A 20096-nucleotide genomic window follows, 5' to 3' on the forward strand; every position below is an offset into this window, starting at 1 on the left:
CAGCCCAGATCCATCAAACTTCCAAGCTTTGCTGTAGGCTACTTTGGAGAGAGAACTTAAAAAGATCTCCTGCTAGTGCAAAGCATCTAAGGCCTCCCTTAAACATGAGTGAGGGGAGTAGGGCTTCATTTTGTTCTGCTCTATATTTAGTGACCTACTTTACTTGTGGTGAAAGAAAGCAATTTTCATGACTTGGTCACAGCCCAAATTGCTGATTTCATGGTCATTTCACAGCAGCCCTGACCCTTGGTGCTGATTGGAGAGAGGACCCAGGCAGGGAGGGATAGGGGGGTGGCCATGACTACTTGCTGTCCTTCATGAGGTCCTGCCCCTCAGTACAGATTGGTGGAGATGCACAAGGGAGTAGCCACCACCTTGGGTGCTGCCCTTCAAGCCACCCCACAAGCAGACACCTTCTCCTCCCAGGCTGGCTGCAACACCAGGCCACAGCAGCAGTGAGGACCACTGGCTCTCATTGGGGAGACAGCATTTTATTTTTATTAAGTTTTTTTGTTTTGGTTGATTTCCTGGGAAATCACGGCCAATGCCATTTTTCACAGCAATCACAGAGATTGCTGTTTTTCACTGTTTCTGTGAAAATCACAAAACCACAATTTAAGTAGGTCCCTAACTATAACAGCTGATTTTCAGCGAATGCATTTCTTAGTCCTCTACTCTTTTCTGTACATCTCCTATCATTTGACAATCTTAGTACTGCTTTGTTAACCTGGTTTTGCTTTTTCTGCTTAGCTTGTCTAAATGAAGATCCCACCACTCAATGCTCTTCTTTTCTATCATGGAAGACTATCTCTCTGATCTTCCAGAGAAGAGGCTGTGCTTCTGCCATTATACATCTCAACAAAGAGTTTACTACCCTGCTTAGGGCCAGACAGCTCCACTGGCAAACACACAGAGTGAAGTTAACTCTGCACCCCATTAGGAGTGCTTAGTCTTACATAAGGGTCAAGTAAATTTGTAGAACTGTTTAATAGGGCCACACCTTTTCTTGTTATGCCTCCCATGCAGGGAATGGCCACAGCAAATGTTCTTGCACTCCAAGGGGAACAGAACAACTTTCCAGGGGCAGCCTCAGTGGGCGCCTATACAAGAGCATGGAGGCTGCTCCAGCATACTGGAATTCTGCTCAGAGTGTGTTGGAGCAGACTTGATTAATTAAGCCTGCTGGAGCATGGCAATTGCTGCACTCCATCAGTCTGCTGTGTCTCATGTCTCAGCATCCTTAAGCTTAAAAATTGTAGCTGGGGCACTTGAACTAAAGTTCTTGGAGCTGCTCTAGTTAAAGCTCCACCTCCCCACCCCCAGAGCATATGTAAAAGCGCCCCAAAGTAGCACTACCCTCTACAGAAGAGCAGTAAGAAAATGGAGCAGTGGTCCCCGTCTCTCTGCCAGCAGGCAGAATTAGCCAGGCTCATAGAGAAAGACATACTTCTTCCACTGCATCCCTTGGTTGCATCATATAGCTTCCCTCCTGTTGCAGAGCACTTAGGTGCCCTGCGCCTGAGAACAGGGACAGCTCAAGAGAGGCCCCTAGCGGTGAGAAGGGGGAGGCACAGCTGCCAGTCACCAGGGCAGCACAGATGCTGGTTGTTGGGGCAACCAGTGAAACCCCCTGACAGGAAGGGGCAGGGCTTAGCCCTTCTTAAACCCAGGCAGGAGGCTAGGGTGGCAGTTCCTCCTCTGGCAGCCAAGGAGTGAGGAACTCAGCTGGTGCAGAGAGAAGGCCAAGGTTTGGTTGCATGAGTATCCACGGGTTGCTGCCATGCGCTGGAGTATTTTGCCTGGTAGGGATTCTGACTGGACAGTTTTAGCTTTATGTTATAGCCCGGGGGCTTTGTGTTTTGTGTTTACTGTTTAACCGGAGGACCGGGTGAGGCTATTAGGGGTCGGAGGAGGCCTCATAAGGACTCCCCAGTAGTGTGGGGGTTCCTGGCGCCGGAGAAGGCGCAGTGTTTTGCAGGGTACATTGGCCTAGCCCCAAGAGAGCGAGAGAGCGGGGACAGAGGAGCCCCGAGAGTGCAGAGGGGTGGCGAGGAGCCCTGAGAGTGCAGGCGAGAGCGCAGAGGGGCGGCGAGGAGCCCCAACAGTGCAGAGGAGCCCTGAGAGTGCAGAGGGGCAGTGAGGAGCCCCGAGAGTGCAGAGGAGCCCCAAGAGTGCAGAGGGGCGGCGAGGAGCCCCAAGAGTGCAGAGGGGCGGCGAGGAGTCCCGAGGGCAAAAGGAGGGCCGATACATAACAGGGCCAGAGTCAGATTACACTAGCACTATCTGCGAGGCTTGGGCTGCGGTGTAGGGGAGGAAAAGGAGCCACAGATAGTGCCCCCTGTCATCGGGGCACGTATAAATGGGCAGTCTCCCACTAATTACAGCAATCTATTAATTAAATAAGATCAAGGCATGGCAAGCGAGTAAGCAGGCGGTTGGCCCATTACAGGAGGGCGGAGCCATGCCTGGAGAGGCTCCAATAGTGGCACTCCTGTCACACCTCCTCAGCTCAGGACTGCCACAGAGAAACAAGCCCTTCCTAACTCATGAAAAAACAACATACTATCACTAAATGGCCAGATTCACCATATTAAAAAATAGTGTTGTACAACTCATTTGTACCACATAATTTGTGTCCAAATTTTACACGTTGAGATCTGTGCCCTTTCAGGAATTTACAAATGGCCATTTCTATAGTTATGTTTGAGTTAATCCTGAACCAGATTTCTTTAGACGCTATAGAAATGTCCCCACAAGTGGGAAGGTGTGTTTCCCCAGGGCAAACAGCAGCAGCATAATGTGTGCTGCTGCTACTTGCCCCTGAGAAATGCCCATGCCCCACACACTCTGGCATGCATTGCCCCAGGTTGGGTAGGGGAGGCTGGGGCCAGCAACTGTACTGGCCCCAGAAGCCTCACCTGAGGTCCTGAGGGCCCCTGGGAGCTGCAGCCATGGTGATCCTTCAGCAGGGAGCCTGGCCACCCAGGCTTCAGTTTTGGGCGGTGTGCGCTGCCACCAATTGTGCCTTCCTGTCTTTTTTAGGCATGAGTTTTTTTGACCCTAGGAGATCCTCATCAAATTCTCATGTGCAGCACTGCATACTACACATCCACGCTCATTTGGACGCATCCTATATTGTTACAAAAAAGGCAGGTTTAAAAAAAACAAACATGTAAGTGAAAACAAACATGTAAACTTACATCAAATTCTCAAAAGGGACTTGGGCACTTTAGAAGAGACATTTAAGGCCCCTAACAAAAAATAAACATAATGGGATTTCTAAAACCAAGGTGCTTTCAAGACTTTGATGAGGTATCTATTTAGGTGCCTACAGATGCAAATATCTTTAAATATCTGGGCCCTGGCCTGAAGATGTCCAGTTCTGATAGCAGAACTTTGACTGCCTCTGCATCACAGCCTGCCTGTAGCAGTATGGCCCTACCCTCTGCCAGCAGAGTTATTCTACCTCTGCTGTGCGTAGTAAGGTCTCTGCAACTGCCCTGCAGCCAGCATATACAGACACTCCCATACCTTCACCTAGCTGGTAAAGTCCACTGAACAGCTGGTGACTTCCCAAAATGCACTTCATATTCTGGAAGCTTAGCTCTTGAGTGGAGCTGTGCAGAGCCACCGGAAACATCTGAATGTGTACACAGTCTGTTAGTTTGATAGGGTTTTTGCTATCTCCCACCAGTCCTGCTGGCAAAAGCAAGAAGGTATTGACATAGCCTAAGACACTTTAGAAAACAGGACTTTGTCATTTTGTTAAAAATCCCACAAAAGCGTTTTATTTTTGCTTTGAAGGCTGTTATGCTCAAATATCTGAAAAGAGTTTTATATGGCTGCAACAACAATTTGCAGAGCATCTTGGACAAAATTAGCAATTTCAGTACCATATTTCTCAATCATGCAACACTTATGTAAGTTGTTTTTATTCATGCAAGTCACCTCACTGGCTTCAACGAGTATAACAAGGTGACAGACTAAACTGTGTACTACTACACATTGGAAGAGGCTTCTGCCTTGGCTTGCTCTCTGTAGAGAATACACTAATATTTGCTAGAAAAAATGAAAGTGCCTTTTAATGAAGTAACACCATGGGCTATTTTTCAGTAATTACCTTTGTGTTAAAAATAAACAAAACTGTTGAAAGACAGGGAAATACTATTATGTATTTTCATACATAATAAATAACAGAAAATGAGAAAGATTTGATAGTCTCTAATAAAACAAGTGTCTGCACCTTTAAAACTTTATGGATCCAATCCTGCAAAACTCACACACGTGCTTGGCTTTTTTGCATTGTCTTAGGGGACTGCTCAGCATACTTAAAGCTAACCAAGTGTAACCTTTTGTAGGGGTTCGGGGCTAATGTCTGGGTACATACCATTTTAGGATGCACTGCTATTTATTTTATGTCATTTACTTTTTAGTACTGTTTTGTTTTGTTGATTTAACTGAAAGAGTATAGTGAATGCTGCACCATTCAGTGATTTAAAGCATACATCATTATCAAAATAACATTTTCTCACAAAGATTTTACATCAGACTAATCCTATTGTTAGCAGTGGTGAGACTCCTGTTAATAAAATCAGGTCCAAGGTGTTTTAATTTTCTCCCTCCCCCCTACTTTTTTTTTTTAGGGCCTGATTCAGCTCCCTCTGAAGTCCATGTAAAGACTGCCTCTGCTCTGACTGCAGTGAGAGACACCAGGAATTTAAGATAGCATATTACTATACTATCCGTCCTTCCCAATTGTATTCTCCACAGCATGCCATGTATTTTCTTTCCTTTCACGAAGGAAATTAAAGAACGCTTTCATCTTTCCTCAGGAATTTTTTTTTAAAGTCTTCAAGAATAGTGCTCTGAGTGAGCTCATTAATGCTTCATTTCAAGTCTCCACCCTCCCCCTCTGACTCTCCCACTCTTTTGTTCCTGATTATCCTTTATCTTTCATTTTACTGGAATATTTTTGCCCTCTAAGAAAATGGTACATGGGTTGTTTTTCAGTTCCAGGGGATATCAGAAGCACAATTGAGCAACACTGTAAGCAGGGTGCCTGACAGTGCTAGAAGAAAAGGCACAATACAAGGAGATGTCCCACTGATTTCCTCATCTGTCTGTCAGATATCACTGATGGCATTTGTATCCCCTGGCCACCCACCCTCTGATAGGAAAGCAATGCTAAATATGGACGCTTCCTACAGGGAGACTGTCATTGGCTCAGTGTGTAACTGACCTACTGTAACAAAGGGAGGAGGAGAACCAATATATCAAATGTCAAAAGGCTAGGGACTTTGGGAGAGTTTTCTGAAAGGGGCTCTCTCTGGGTTTACTGTGATAAGAATGGGGCTGTGACAATGAGGAATGCTATATAGTCTCTTTTCTTAATTCATAATTGCTTTCAAGGAAACACAAGGGAAATGTAAGATTTAAATATTAAAGAAGAAAAAACAAGAAAACATAATGTGAGTAACATGACATAGCCTGTTAAGACCCTGGACCTAATTCTACTGTGTTAATATAAACTATTCTCATGGATGTAAACAATAGGATTATTTTGATGTAACATTCAATAACAATAACATGAGATATGTTAAATGCATAAAAAACAGAGATGAATTAAACAAGTGTGCCACAGCCATACTACCTCAAGCTCTGGACTCTTTGAAACCCAAAGCTGGATCCAAATTTTGCAGCTTTATAATATGCTGAGCCAAGTCCTTAGATATCAACTGCTTTCGCCAAGCATCTGCATGCACTGAATCCAGTTCCAGATGCAATGCAGCAGACTGCATCCATCTCTAGTCCACATGCTCAAGGAAGCTGACATTTAGAAGCCACATCATTTCAGACTTTTGACAGTCTGATCCACTCCTGCAGTCCTTCAGGATCAGGCACTTAATATTCAGGGTACTTTGTTTTACAAAGGAAGATTTTTAAATTTAATATTAAAAGTATGTCAACAAGATGTATAGTTTAGTATACTCTGCAAGTTTAGTATATGTAAGTAATAATAGGACATTTTGACATGATACTAAATATCTGCTACCAATCTACTCTGGTAGGTGGGTCATACAGTTGACTCACCAGGGAAAAAAATTCCCCATGGAAAGATTTTTCTCTGGATTATTGACACAAAGAATGTTTTGATTTTGGCCACTGAAAATCATATTTTCAGCTCTCACTTCCTCATTTTATGAAAACCTGAAGAATTTCATTAAAACCCAAACATTTCCCCACAAAAAAAATGCACAGAAGATCTTTGCCTAATGCGTATCCAAGATATCTATGCTTCATGTGATCATTATGTTTTAAAAACTTGTGCTTAATGTAATCAGTGAGAACTGATTTGTTTCACACTGGAACGGCAAATTTTCATGCATTTGTTACATAAGGCTATTTGCCAAATTAGCAAGTACATTTTTATCTCAAATAGCATTTTCTGATTTGTGGAAAACAAGAAAAAACTGTTTGACAAGAAACTTCACTATACTGGTATCACCTGCTCAACTATTAGTTCCAATTAGTCTCCTTTTTGCCAGCACTTTTGGGTATATAAGCAATCCCAAAAGATCTGTTTGGAAAAACTTGCCACATTCCCACACCTCTAACAATTTTTCATTATGCCTCAGGGTTATTCTACACAGTCTTTGCATTGTCCTGTGACATCTGTTCATTTTAAAACTGAACTGTTTGATAGCTGCATCTGATGCCTTGTAACTAGTTTCTATTATACTATACCATTTGCTTCATTCTCTTTCCTACCATTTAATTTCTCTTTCTTCTTTAGCCAGCACCAAGGATCATACAAATGTATTGTACCACAAAGTCAGGAAACTGCAGTAGTACAGGGAGCTTCACCTTGCACTTTATTATAGCCAGAAGCAGTATATTTTCAACTGTGTACCCAGAGGACTGGCCATGCATAGCTCCCATGAATGCTAATGGGTGTTGTGTGACAAATCCCTGAATAGTGATCTGAGATTACAAACCCTGGTAATAGGAGAGAGTGTCTGCCTATGAGGCATAATGGTCACAAAATCTAGCACTGTGAATTAAACACAGGTAAAATGGTATTTTTCCAGCTTCAGTATCTGTTCTTGAGGCCCCTCTTCCTGTCTCTGCTGGTTGCACCAAAATGCTAACAACAATAAAACTTCATAGCTTGTTACAAATATGTAACCTTAGAGGATGCGGAATTTGATATGGGTTCTTAATGATATTTTAATCTAGCAACCAAAGAGTTAAAAACTATTCTGAAGTTTAGACTGTGAGTTAATTAGAACCCTATGGGCTGCTATGTTCCTATTGGCCAGAAGCATCTGGGAACACTAAGAAGTGAAACATCGAGGTGACCCATGGTGCCGTGCACCTGCTGGTCTCCCTGAGCGTGTCCCCAGACTTGTGCAGACAACTGCTTGGAAGGTGGGGGGCAAGGATAGTTGCAAAGCTGGTAAGTCTGCTGCTTTAGTGTCAATGTAAAGATATTTTGGTGCAGTGAATTTGGCAGTGGACCAGGAACCTGAAAGCCAGCAGTCTCATCGCAGGTCTGCTAATGACTAGCTCTGTAAGTAGCCATTTACTTATTCTCCTTCTGCACCTCAGGTTCCCCCATCTGTAAAATTAGGATATTTGTGCATATTGGTAAATCTGTCTGAGATCTACAATGAAAACATTACATATAGACTACATAAATTGCATTCTAACTCCCCTTAGGATGCTCTACTCAGTTTAAGTAAAAGGTAAGCCTTTTGTTAGATTTAAATACATTTATATTCTTTATGGCATAATAGCACAGTTCTAATAATTGATATGTTCTCAAATGTCTGCTTAGTACTATTTAACTGACTTCAATATTAGTGCACCCCTTAATACTAAATAAATAACGAACAAAGATTTTTTATTACAAACCAAATCCAAAGCCCACTGGAAGCAAGAGGAGTTTTTCTGTTCAATCAGATACAAGTTCATGTTTTAATATTCAAGAAAATTCATGCATATTGGTTAATGTTAATGTGTCATTCACCATGATTTTGAGGAATAATGTGGAAAAAATCAATAACTTACCTAAAAAAGATCATGAATTTTGTCTTATTTTCTAAACAAGGATTTCTGAAGTCTTGATCATTCCCTAAATTAAATGAACAAAAATTTTTTGTGATTCTTTATTTTTCCATAGAACTGTAAGCTTACCTAACCATCTTTTCTTTCAAATGAGCACACGTGGTGACATCCATCTCTCATAACCATTGACCTCAGGAAGCTAAGAAAACAAACAGTTTCAAAACCACGCTGTGAAATACGGCTGCTGAGATCTCTAACACATTCTTCTCATTTTTCATTAGACTCTTGTAGCTGTCACAGGACAAATCAGCAGACAGGAAACTGCCAGCCACGCTTGCACAAGGCAGAAGGACTGTTGTGGAATGACATTAGAAATATTAAGCATATTCTCTGGGCCCCATTCTGATCTCCATAGACAGGGATAAAGTGAACAGATTCAGAACATGAGTTCCCCAAATTACTCCGGGAAAACAGAATCATCTTTCTTATGCTCCCTCTGACTACAAAATACCCAGGGGAAACTCCAAGGGGTTAAGTAGTGTAGGGCACATTTGGCTACTAATACACTATGCTGCATGTATCCTATTTTAAGTGCCCATTAAAAAACCTTCAGGCAATGCAATCATCAAATCCACCTTCAGAGCAGCCGAGACATTAGTCCCAATTTTTATAAATAAAAAACTCTGGTCTACTATTAATTGTGGGGCACTCATCCTCCATCTGGATAACTTCTAGATATGCCAACATTTCTATGAATTCCAGCTTAACATTAATATTAATTTAATATGTAATGGAAGTATGTTATTTGTTACTTATTATTTATTGTTATGCACTTATGGCTCTTGGACTCTGTTTATACTACATTAATTTCTCCAGGCCTCCACTACAATCAGCCCTCCTTCACACTAGACCCTAAATAAGGGGTGGTCAAAATACGGCCCGTGGGGCAGATCCAGCTTGCCAAATGACTAAATCTAGCTGGCAGCTGCCCCCACAACACTTCTCATGGTGCCAAGACCCAACCACTCTTGCTGAGGTAGCCCACACTGCACTCCCACTGGCACCCACCAGGCCAGGCCTCAGCCAACATGTAGCTTCTGATGGGGCTGTACCCGGTGTGACTGTAGCCAGACAGGGGATGCTGTGCTTCCCTCACCTTCAGCAAGAGCGGCACGGCTGATATTTCTCACCCCAGCAAACTCATCTAGAGCAGGGTAGCAGGGACAGCAGGAGGAGGAAGAGCTGCTGGTGGAAGTGAAGGGAGCAGAGAAGCCCCTGGCCAGCTGCAGTTTAACCAGGAACAGCCCCACCAGGAGCTGTGCACACTGGCCAGGGCCCAGGCCTGTGGGGCTGTTCTGCTCCCCTCAGCTCCAGCTGTGTCTCTTCCTGCCCCTACTGCACTGCTCCAGATGTGCCTGGAAGCAAGGGGAGCAGCACAGCCCCATCAGCCCTGGCCAGCACTTGCAGCTTCCGATGGGGCTGTTCCCAGTGAGGCTGCAGCTGGCCAGGTGCTGCTCTGCTCCCCTCACCCCCAGTGGCAGCTCTTCCTCCCACTCCTGCCCCTGATGTGCCACTCTGGGCAGGTGTGGGGGGGGGAAGCTTCCAACAGGGGGCAAGGGGAGCAGAGCAGCACGTGGCCAGCTGCAGCCACACCAGGAACAGCTCTACCAGAAGCTGTGCGCTGGCTAGGACACAGGCCAGGACTGGGGCCGGGGCTGGCAGCCGTGAGCAAAAACGCAGTGCAGGCTGCTCGGGCAGGGTTTGGCCTCATGCAGAGTGCCACCAGGGCAGCCATAAACCTGGCAAGCTCTGCTGTACATGCCCCCCTCTTCCCACTCTCTCCCCTCATCCCTGATTGGCTCCCAGACAGCCCACCCGCACACTTGCCCTGCCTCACCGCTGCCCCCCCCCCCAATACACACACTCCCCACTTCCTTCACAGGGCAGGGTGTGCAGGGAGCAGATCGCACCCATCCCACTCCCAAGCACTGCTCCTCACCCACCCAAAGCTCCATAGGAAGTTTTGGTGAGTTGTTGCACAGAGGGAGGGAGGTCGAGGGACAGTGCTGAACTGGCCTGTGACAGGTCATTGAAACTCCCTATGTGTCTTGGGCCCAAATAATTGCCCACCCCTGCACTAAATGAACACAGTACCATTTTGTGTTCATATTCTGAAGCACTTGCAATCTTCACAGAGAAGATAGTCTCAGAGCAGAGTAGTATTTCCCTCATTTTACAGATGAAAGGCAGAAGTATGGAGAGGTAGGTGAGAGGTATGCCTACATGGTACAACAGGATCACCCAAGCTAGGTCTGAATAAGCTAGAGCAGGTACCAGAAGTGGCATAACCGTGTCAGCATTGCATTTGCCCAAGCAAATTATCTCTGCTGAGAAGCAGATTATATTAGATGAGGTAGAGTGCTGAACTATCATGGCTGTACTACTTCAAATATACAGTCTAGCTTGGGTGTCTCCACACTGCCTTGTGCCAAATAAACATACCCTAAGTAACTTGCCTAAGTTCACACAGGAAGCTTGTGCCAGAGGCAGGAGTTTCACCCAGATTGCCTTACTACAACACAATATTTCCTCTCCTTATATAGATCAGTTCTTTGTTAAGTGCTTCATGGGCCCTTTGGTGGGAATCAGCACAGAACCATGGGCTCCTGGCATGCTGCTGGCTCTAAGAAATACCGTCAATAGCATTATCGTCAAGAAGGACCCAGTGCTGGAGTCAGCCACCAGAAGACCTTGGACATACCCTTAGTCAGAGATTCTCAACCTTTTTAAACTCAAAGACCCCTCGTTAAATTCAAAGCACCCCGCATTAGACTCAACGCACCCTCTGGAAAATGCCTGTTTTTAGCTTTCACTTGTTTTTAAACTATGGAAAAAAATTAGAGCACTTTTTTGTTGCAAAAAACTCAGAAAGACCACAAGTCAGAATGTTGTTGACAATGTGGATTCTTATTTGAAATCTCTGGCTTTGTCTTGTCAATCATGTGTGGGTGTTTACATCCTAGTTGAGAATTACTGCCTTAAGGGATCAATCCAGTAGTGGCAGGGAAAAATCAGAACCAGAAACAGTGGGTATAAATCTGGGGTAAACTCTTCCGCAAGTACTTGGAAGAGCTCCAGTGGGTTAAAAGGTGTGCTGCTCACCTTAGATTTGCATTTTGTTTTCATGCAAAACATGAATTACTAGTTCTCATAAAAGCCAGTACTACTTCAAAGCCCAATCAGTAAAGTTTGTCTGGCAGCCACAATAGGTGTTAACTGATGCTGCTAAGGAGCTATTTAACCTATCTTCTAATAAACAAAGATAGCTTTGCTATTGTAACTTTGTGTATTTCCTAATTAAGGGTTTGGTTGTACTGGAAAAGCACAACTCCTGCTTTACGGATGGTCTGGATGTGCATCAGCCTGGAGAGCTCAGGAGAGATTTATGACACAAAGAAACAATAAAACTATTCCACAAGTCTAAGAGGAAGTAACAAGATAGTAAGCCAGACAGTCAAAATATATACACCAAACCTAAAAACTGGAAGTTTATTGGCTCTTAAGAGGGAGAAAAGTTCTTGATGTTCTGGCTGGTCATAGCTCCAGCATCCATGATGAACAATAGCCAGGTGTTCAGAATTATTCAGAGTTACTCAGTCTTCCCCTGGCTACCTTAAGCCTTTCCATAATAAGGAAATAACTATCATCTATGCCACCATCAGTTCAGCTGCTCTTGTGATAGCACTGGCAGGAGCCCAGAGCCTGTAACCATCACATGAATTAATCTTGTTCAGCAGTGGAAATTTTACAACAAAAAAAGGGTAAGACAAAATGACAAACACAACAGTGAATTCTCAACTGTTCAGTTCTGTATCAAAGATAACAACTTGCACAACATTTGACTGGTCTTCAACTTAAAAGATTAAGTTGACCCACTCTAGGCAAATCAAGATTGCCAGACATCTTCCATCTTCATTCACATGCATACTGTTAAATATTTAAGGTCCAGAATGATGAAGATTTAAGAGAAAGTATTCTTTAAGTCCCCTACCTGCTCCTCTTAGTGTAATTATTGGCTTTTATAAATAAACTTGGCCCCAATAAACTTGGCTTATTTTATTTGTCTTCAGATCATAGGAAAGTAGTTGGAAGGGGCTTCATGAGCTCATCAAATCCAGCCACCTAATCAGAGAAAGATTGTCCCTGACTAAACCACCCCCACTAACTGTGTGTATAATTGCACCTATACAAGTGATGGATTTCTGCTTCAACATGTACTACTTACCATGTCGAATGAGCTTTAGTTAAAATACACATGATACTGTGGGCACCACACCCACACCCCCTGCCCCCCTCCCCGAGTCCTGTGCCTCTCCACCCCAGCTGGGCAGCTTGTCCCACCCCCACATGCCTTACCTCCCTGCTCTGCCGCTAGGACAGACTTACCAGCTGGAGGCAGCTGTGTCCAGCACAGTGAGGATTGCCGCCTGTTTAGTGTATGGCCAAATCTCTGAAGTGGTACCAAATCTTTGGATCCAATTTGGCCTAATCAAATCAGGACAGTTATTCAAATCTCTGAATCGAATCACTGTCCCTCCGAATTGGCCGAATCCAAATCTGAAGTGAATACTTGCCGCTCCGCACAGGCCTACTGCACATGTAGATGAGAAACGTTTATTGCAGAGTCCATACTGGCTAAGCAGCTCTGTAGAAAAGGATCTGGGGGTTACAGAGGATAATAAGTTGAACAGTGTGCCCTTGTTGCCAAGAAGGCTAACAGCATGCTGAGCTGCATTAGTAGGAGCTTTGCCAACAGATCCAGGGAAGTGATTTTTCCCCTCTATTCAGCACTGGTGAGGCCAAATCTGGGGTACTGTGTTCAATTTTGGGTCCCCCCACTACAGAAAGGGTATAGAGAAATTGGAAAGAGTCCAGCAGAGGGTAATGAAAATGGTTAGGGGTCTGGGACACATGACTTATGAGGAGAGGCTGAGGGAATTGGGCTTATTTAATCTGGAGAAGATAAGACTGAGAGGGGATTTAATAACAGCCTTCAACTACCTGAAGGGTGGTTACAAAAAGGGTGGAGTTAAACTGTTCTCAGTAGTGGCAGATGACAGAAGGAAGAGCAAGTTGCAGCAAGGGAAGTTTAGGATAGATATTAGGAAAACTTTCTCAATAGGAAGGTCGTAAAGCACTGGAACAGGCTCCCAGAGAAGTGGGAGAATCTCCATCCTTACAAGTTTTTAAGACCTGAGTATACAAAGTCTTGGCTGGGATAATATGGTTGGTGATGGTCCAGCTTTTAGCCAGGGGTTGAACTAGATGACCTCCCAAGGTCTCTTCCAACCCCAATTTTCTATGATACTATGATCCTGCGCCTCACAACATCTTCATCCCAAATCAGCAAAAAACAACTACATTTTGTCCTCTCCTGGTTGATCTCTCCTCAGGCTCTCTTCAGTCTGCAGTCTCTCAGTTCTTCCATGAGCACAGCCTGGGCCAGACTGGCTGCTCTGCTCTGAAGCCCTTGGCCCCAGCATTCACGGCCTACAAGGGCACTCTCTCTTTTCTCTGGTGAAAACCCTCATCCAATAATAGGGCAGTGGTTCCCCATTACATAATTAGCAGCCCTTGCAGTTTATGGCCTTACATGCACCTGCTTCCCAGTAGCAGTGGTGAGGACCCCTGTTACATCTGCATTTTTTCTGCCTCACAAATTGATTTGCTGTATGATCTGAGATAGAGCCCTTTATTTCTTATTGCTTCTGTTTCCCCTCCAAACTTCTTCTGTATTGGCTGGAAAATACTGGTGGCAGGACCATATGTTTTTGTAGCATCCAGAACAATGGACCTGGGATAAGGGTTTGGGATTCAAGGCAGTTCTCTTTCCTGTAATCCAAGCAATCAGATAACAATGTACAAGACACAAAAGATTAAATTAATTTCCTCTGAATCTTGTTGTAAAAAGCACAGTAACACAGGAACCCAGATTAATTTATTGTGGGAAGATCCAAAAGCAACTAATTTAGAAAACAGTATATATACTAGTATTTTAGTCCTGTTTTGAAACAAGATTTCCAGCCTGCTCCATGCAGAGTGACAGACAGAATGGCACACGGCCTTCAGATAACAAACAGTTATGAGAAATGTTGATTCTTCCGACCACAGTGGGCTGCAAAAATTCACACAGGCTTTGTGGAAAAGTCCTTCACCTCTGGACGTAACCCACTGGTACAATACCCTATTAGGACCTGCCAGTTCAGAGTAAATAACTTTCATCTGGCTGAAGAAACTATGTATGTAAAAGCAAATCTGGCAGTCTTCCTTGGAGCTGTGTGCACTGTAGTTTAAGCAAGATAAACATACATTATTCTACAGGACAAATCATTTCCATAGCTTGGTGATGCTATTTACTGCTGTATAAACCCATCTATGTAAGTAAAGGCCAAACTGTGTCACAGCCCTGCATTGGCATGCAACAGCCATGCAAAAGGGCTTCTTTTTTTCATAAACTATACAGTAAGTAATGACATAAAAGCCTCCCCTCTTTTCTGCAGGTTACAACACCCACATCCAATACTCTCTTAATGCTCAGGAGAGCACAGAAACTATTTGCTCCCATTCTGGCCCATTCCCAGAGAGTCATCCTCATGAAAAGGGCATGGAAGAGACTGGAGCGTAACTGTCAAACTGGAGAATCAATTAATTAGATTGCCGATCCTCTTATTCCTTTGGTCCAAGTACATCCAAACTGGAAATCCATACACTGGGAATATAGAAGTGGATGGGCTGTATTAATGGCCAGTCACATTCTTCTGGTCCAACTCTACAGAAGTAATAAAGGAAAAGCAGTTGCACAGGCTTGCTGTTGGTAATGTTTTCCAGACACAGCTCTAGTGGGTAAAGCTGTCTTTTGAACTCCGTGAGGGTGTCTCATATTTCCTGCAAAGATTCTCAGCCATTTGGGGCAACTGGAACCAGCTCAGAATGATTTTCAAGGTTCTTTCCTTCACCAAAGGTCCAAAATCATCATCTTTCAGGGCAAGTTCTCTGCACTTCCTTAGAAAAACTGAATTTGCTGATTTGGTAGCTGCTCTGTTGGTATTCAATACAACTCTCCATTAAACAGCTTCAGTCTATTCCATTCTCTTAACAACTGCCACACCTCTTGGGAAAATGCAAGAATCCTGGCTAGATTGTATCATAACTTTATAATAAAACGTGTGGTGATGACCATTAATTTACAACTGGGCCTTAGATCTGTCAGCAGCATTGAGCTTGAATAATGGGGACTAATCCGGTGTAATACAGTTAAGAGATGGGTCCACTGTTAAGAGATCGGTCCAAAGTCTCTCACATGCCCTTGAGGGTTGTTCTGAACTAGTGATCCTAGGCAATTTGCACTGAAAATAGTGTTTGCTCCATCCACAGGAATTATAGCCAAGTTTGGAGTCCATGGACAACAGGTTAGTGCATCAGCACTGTATTGCTTCTTTCCAAAAGATTCTGAATGCTGAGCTCATAGCCAGTGCATCTTTTCCTTGGCAAATGAAAATGCAAATCAGTGCATTGATAGTGTTGGAGTGATGTTGTAATCGTGAAAGTCCAGGAAATATGAGCCAAAGATTTTTGTGTGTGATAGCTTTTATTGGACTACCTGCCTGATTGCAATAGATTTGGGCAAGCTTTGGCAAGACATCTTTCTGAAGGTCTCCTGGAGAAGAATGCCTGCATTTGAGAGCTTGCCTAAATCTATCCCAACAATGCAGTTGGTCCAATAACAGATATCACCTATACAAATCCTTGTCTCTCACAGAACAGTGCATTGTTATTTGTCCATTCCTGGCACCATACAAACATGCTCAAAATTTCTCAGTGACACCCATCATAAGACCAAGAATTCCTATTTATGTAAGAGAGATAATGTCACACTTTTGGAGAGACTACTCATCTGGCAAAATACAGAGGGCTTCATTTGCCTCCTGGGTATAACATTCCTCTTAAGTTATCCAAACTGGCATCTGTATATAGAACAAAAATTTGCTTTGATCAAAGGTAGAAACAGGGCATGAGTCAGACAATTAATGATTTCCCAGAAAAACTTGTGTTGAGCTAATGATTTCCCAGAGGTCTTTCCTCTCATCTTATCAATTCCCATAGGATTTCAGTGGATTACAGTGTAAAATTTTGAAGACCTTTTGGTTTTGCCTTACATTTCCTTTTCTTCTTCTGGACTGACATCATTTTTCATGAATTGGTGGTATGTTCCCTAAATCAGAAAGTTCTTGGCTTTCTGTAATATTGTGGAAAGAATAATGTACTAAGAGCCTCCAATTTTTGAGGCTCTGTATTTAAACTTTTCTGTGATAAACTTTCCCACATATTTGATTGTTCTACAGAACTAGTATTTATCAACTGGTAACTTTTGTTTCTAGGCTTCTAGCCAGTTTAATGTGTACAGGATTTTTTTTCAACGTGCTTCTTCAGACCCTAATACCATCAGGTCATCCAAACAGACAGATACCTGTAAATTCATGTCTCCCACAATTTCTCCAGGAGATGCTGAAAAGTTGCAGATGCCTAGGGGTAGGCATTTGAACTGACAGAAGCCCAAAGGGAAGATGAAAGTTATCTTCTTTTTATCATCCTGAGCCAGCAGGATCTTGCAATATCCAATGTGAAGGGCTGGGACTGGGACTAAAAATTCACTGCTCCTTAGCCAGTAGCCCAAGGCATCCTCCACACAAATCACAGTAAATTGAAAAACTACAGTGTGTTTGTTAAGTTCTAGAATAGTCTACACAGATGTTTGTCTTTCCATTTATCTTCCTAAGCACTGCTATGGAGGAGATATGCAGGCTGCACAATTCAGCAATATATAATGTTTTCAAGCATTTCCTGGATATGACGTTGGACATGCTTCACCATAGACAGAGAAATTTTCCAACACTGCTCCCTAAAAGGTCATGGATGTTCTAGTCCAGTGGTTCTCAACCTTTTTCATACTAGGACCCATTTTCCAAGAGCGATGGCTTATCCTGACCCTTCCCTCCTCTCTCCCCCGCCCCAGGCTCTGCCAGTGCCCAACCCACAATCCCCTGCCCCCCAGCACCCCTCACCCTCAAGCCACATCCCTCTGCACCACAGACCATGCTGGTGCCCCCACTCCCAATCTGCAGTTCCCTGCGTCTCCCCCACCCCCAGCTGTCTCCATCCCGCTTAGGCCAGAGCTCAAGTAGCGAGTGCAGGCCCCTGCATGTATGGGCTCTGGCCCCATGCCACTGGCCCAGACACGCAGCTCCCCGCTGCAAAGGAGCACCCCTGCCTCCTTCCTTCTCTGAAGGGCCCCACGTCTTCTCCCCCAGCTCTTCCTGTGCTGCCACAGCCTTGCTCCTGGCCACTGTCCCCAGTGTCCACTGTCCCCAGTGCAAGCAGGCAGGCGTGTGTGCACGTGTGCACACACACACACATACACACACACACACGCCCCCCCCCCAGCCTTCTAAACAGTCCCCTGGACCTCCATCCCCCACTCCCCATACTTGCCTGCATCCAGCGGCTGGAGCTTCTCCCGTGACCTGGTCTCACTGTATGCTGGCCCATGTGCGTCTGTGTGCACAGACTCACATGTGCCCACTGCCTCCAATTATCCCAGGCAGCTGCTTACAGGCTGGAACACTGCCAGCCTACAAGGGGAAACCCATGCTTTCATGGGTTTTTCTGGGGACCTGCTTGCAACCCTTTCAAATATTCTTGTGACCCACTTTTTAGTCGTGACCCGCCAGTTGAGACATGCTGTTCTAGTCAATATCATGCTCAATTCCTTTCCAATTCTCACTCCTATAGCGATAGCACCTTTGCCAGAATATTTTTCTCAGACAATTCACTTCTCCATCAGCAAGTTTCCAAAGAAAAACTTTGAAGTGTCTCCTGATGAGGCCTGAGACTCACATTGGACTCTTATAAATGTTCTCCATCTCAAAGAGGGCAGCTAACCTCTGAGCTTTTCTTACTACAGTGTCATGAGTTGTCATGTTAGTGATCAGTATAGTCAATTTTTCATTGAATCAGAAAAAAATAGGGCTGGAAGGGACCTCTGGAGGTCATCTAATCCAACCCTAAGGCAGTAATCATCCAAAACATCCTATCTAATCCTTGTCTAAACAATTACAGAAAATTCCACAGACAATCCTGACAAATAGGAGACAAGATGTAGTGTCCTACCCTGCTACAGATAAATGAGGAGGACAATGACAGCTGCTGCAAGGGTTCTTAAAATATGCTCAGAAAGAGGGCCATGCCCCCTGCTACAAAGGAAGGCAACCTCCCCTCTCCCCCACAGTCTATACCTCTGACCATGGGGTGAAATCCCTTCCTGACCCAAAATATGGAGATTGATCTAACCCTGAGCACAAGGGCAAGATTCTCTAGCTAGGAACATCCAGGCTTTAGTCCCAACACGAGCACTGGCACACCCCAGTCAAAACCTTGGCCTTGACCACAACCAACACCCTATGCTTCTAAGGGAAGGCAAAAAAAGACGCTGACGTGTATCAAAGGAACCAGGGGGTAGGGGGAAGAAAATCTATCACAACCCCTTATGGAAACCAGAAAGCCCAGAAGCATGGGAAATACCAATAGTAGAGCATAGGCATAGCTACTTCTAGATCATCTCTGACTAATGCTTATCTAACCTCTTCTTGAACACCTCTAATGATTGAAATTCTACAACTTTTTGCTAGACAATCTAGTCCACTGCCTCACTATTCAAACAGTGAAGAAGGTTGGGGGGGGGGGGTTCTGCTGCAAATAAGGCTATGATTCTCTTGCAGGGAGAAGGGGTGGGGGTTTCTTCCAATGGTTGCACTGTCATTTGTACTTTTTAGACAAGTACTTGTGAATAACCATTTTTATTCAGCTCTAGCAGGTACCAACAGTGGTGTTTTGCCAGTATACCTTATTAACTCCATTGGTAATTCAGGTATTTTCTCTGTACTTCCTGTATTTTTTCACAGGCTGCCACAGGCAGTGAATGGATTATCAGTGTGTTCAGGTATAGCACCCCTTCTAGCTTACAGTAATTAGAAGGTGCACGCAAAAGGTCCCCATCAACACACACATCAGAACAAACTAGTCCTGCAGTGTTCAAACCTTTTCTAATAATCCATTCAGTATATTCCTTAATGCACAATAACATATCCTTGGCAGGAATATTCATTTTCTGCGTGGCCACACAGAGACTGCAAACAATTAAACATCCCTAGCAGTAGAAGAAGCAGCTGTTTTGGTTAAGTGCAATTTTACATTCTGTCCCTGTACTCATGACAGGACAGATCATTGATCCTAATGAAATAGCATTTCACTTCAGATCCATCTTTCTGGCTCTTATCATCGCTTTGTTCTGTTTCTTCAGTTTTTTCTTGGACTGTACTTTCCAAATCACAAAGACAGACCTTCCTTTTTTCCTCACACTTCACAGTAATATGTCCATCTTGGTTATACGTCATAGTAAAAGATGGACAACTGTTCTCGCTGCTATCTTCCTAACTGCTGAAGTTTGCAGATCCCTGTACCTTAAGTCTTGGAAGCTATGACTCTGTTTGCAGCTCAACAACTTCATGTTAGTCTCTGGATTTCTTGTGTCAGTCCTTTCACTATCAAGGTCCTTGGAGCTAGATTGTCTCTCTAGTCCTTCGACTTCTTCCTTCTGCTGGGTTAAACTGAGGACTCTCTTGGACTCCCTTAGCCAAATGTGGTTAGGATCATCTGTATGTCTGCCTGTCCATAACATTTTTATTCTCGCTGTGATTGGCTGACAAACAGCCAATCAGAGTGCAAATACACATCTGGACAAGCAGTGACGGTGTGGCAGAGCACTGCCATGATGGCAGAGACCCAGGGGACAGAGCAGGGGCACATCTGGCCTGACCCCCCACCCCCGCTTCCTGCAGGTAGCAACAATGGAGCAGTGGGGAGGGGCAAGGCCACCCAAACTGGCCTCATCCCCCCCCCCCCGTGCTCCTTGG

General features: G+C 44.2%; 3 long non-coding RNA genes across 3 annotated transcripts in view; 1 reads left to right on the forward strand and 2 right to left on the reverse strand.

Moving 5' to 3' along the window:
• Window positions 1–11591: 11591 nt before the first annotated feature.
• LOC109296804 lies at window positions 11592–12547 on the reverse strand. The gene is made up of 2 exons (XR_002097062.1): window positions 12514–12547; window positions 11592–11746 (listed from the first exon to the last, which is right to left on the reverse strand). It is a non-coding gene; the product is annotated as an uncharacterized LOC109296804 (long non-coding RNA).
• Window positions 12548–13809: 1262 nt separating this feature from the next.
• The window catches only part of LOC109296805, a 17850-nt gene continuing 11563 nt past the window's right edge, over window positions 13810–20096 (reverse strand). The window contains exon 3 of the long non-coding RNA XR_002097063.1: window positions 13810–13959. This is a non-coding gene — a long non-coding RNA (uncharacterized LOC109296805). The remainder of the gene's footprint in view (window positions 13960–20096) is intronic.
• The window catches only part of LOC109296803, a 51280-nt gene continuing 45083 nt past the window's right edge, over window positions 13900–20096 (forward strand). Inside the window, exon 1 of the long non-coding RNA XR_002097061.1 lies at window positions 13900–13961. This is a non-coding gene — a long non-coding RNA (uncharacterized LOC109296803). The remainder of the gene's footprint in view (window positions 13962–20096) is intronic.

This window comes from Gavialis gangeticus, unplaced genomic scaffold (assembly GCF_001723915.1).
Source record: "Gavialis gangeticus isolate Ggan-Ray unplaced genomic scaffold, GavGan_comp1, whole genome shotgun sequence".
NCBI classification, from domain to species: domain Eukaryota; kingdom Metazoa; phylum Chordata; order Crocodylia; family Gavialidae; genus Gavialis; species Gavialis gangeticus.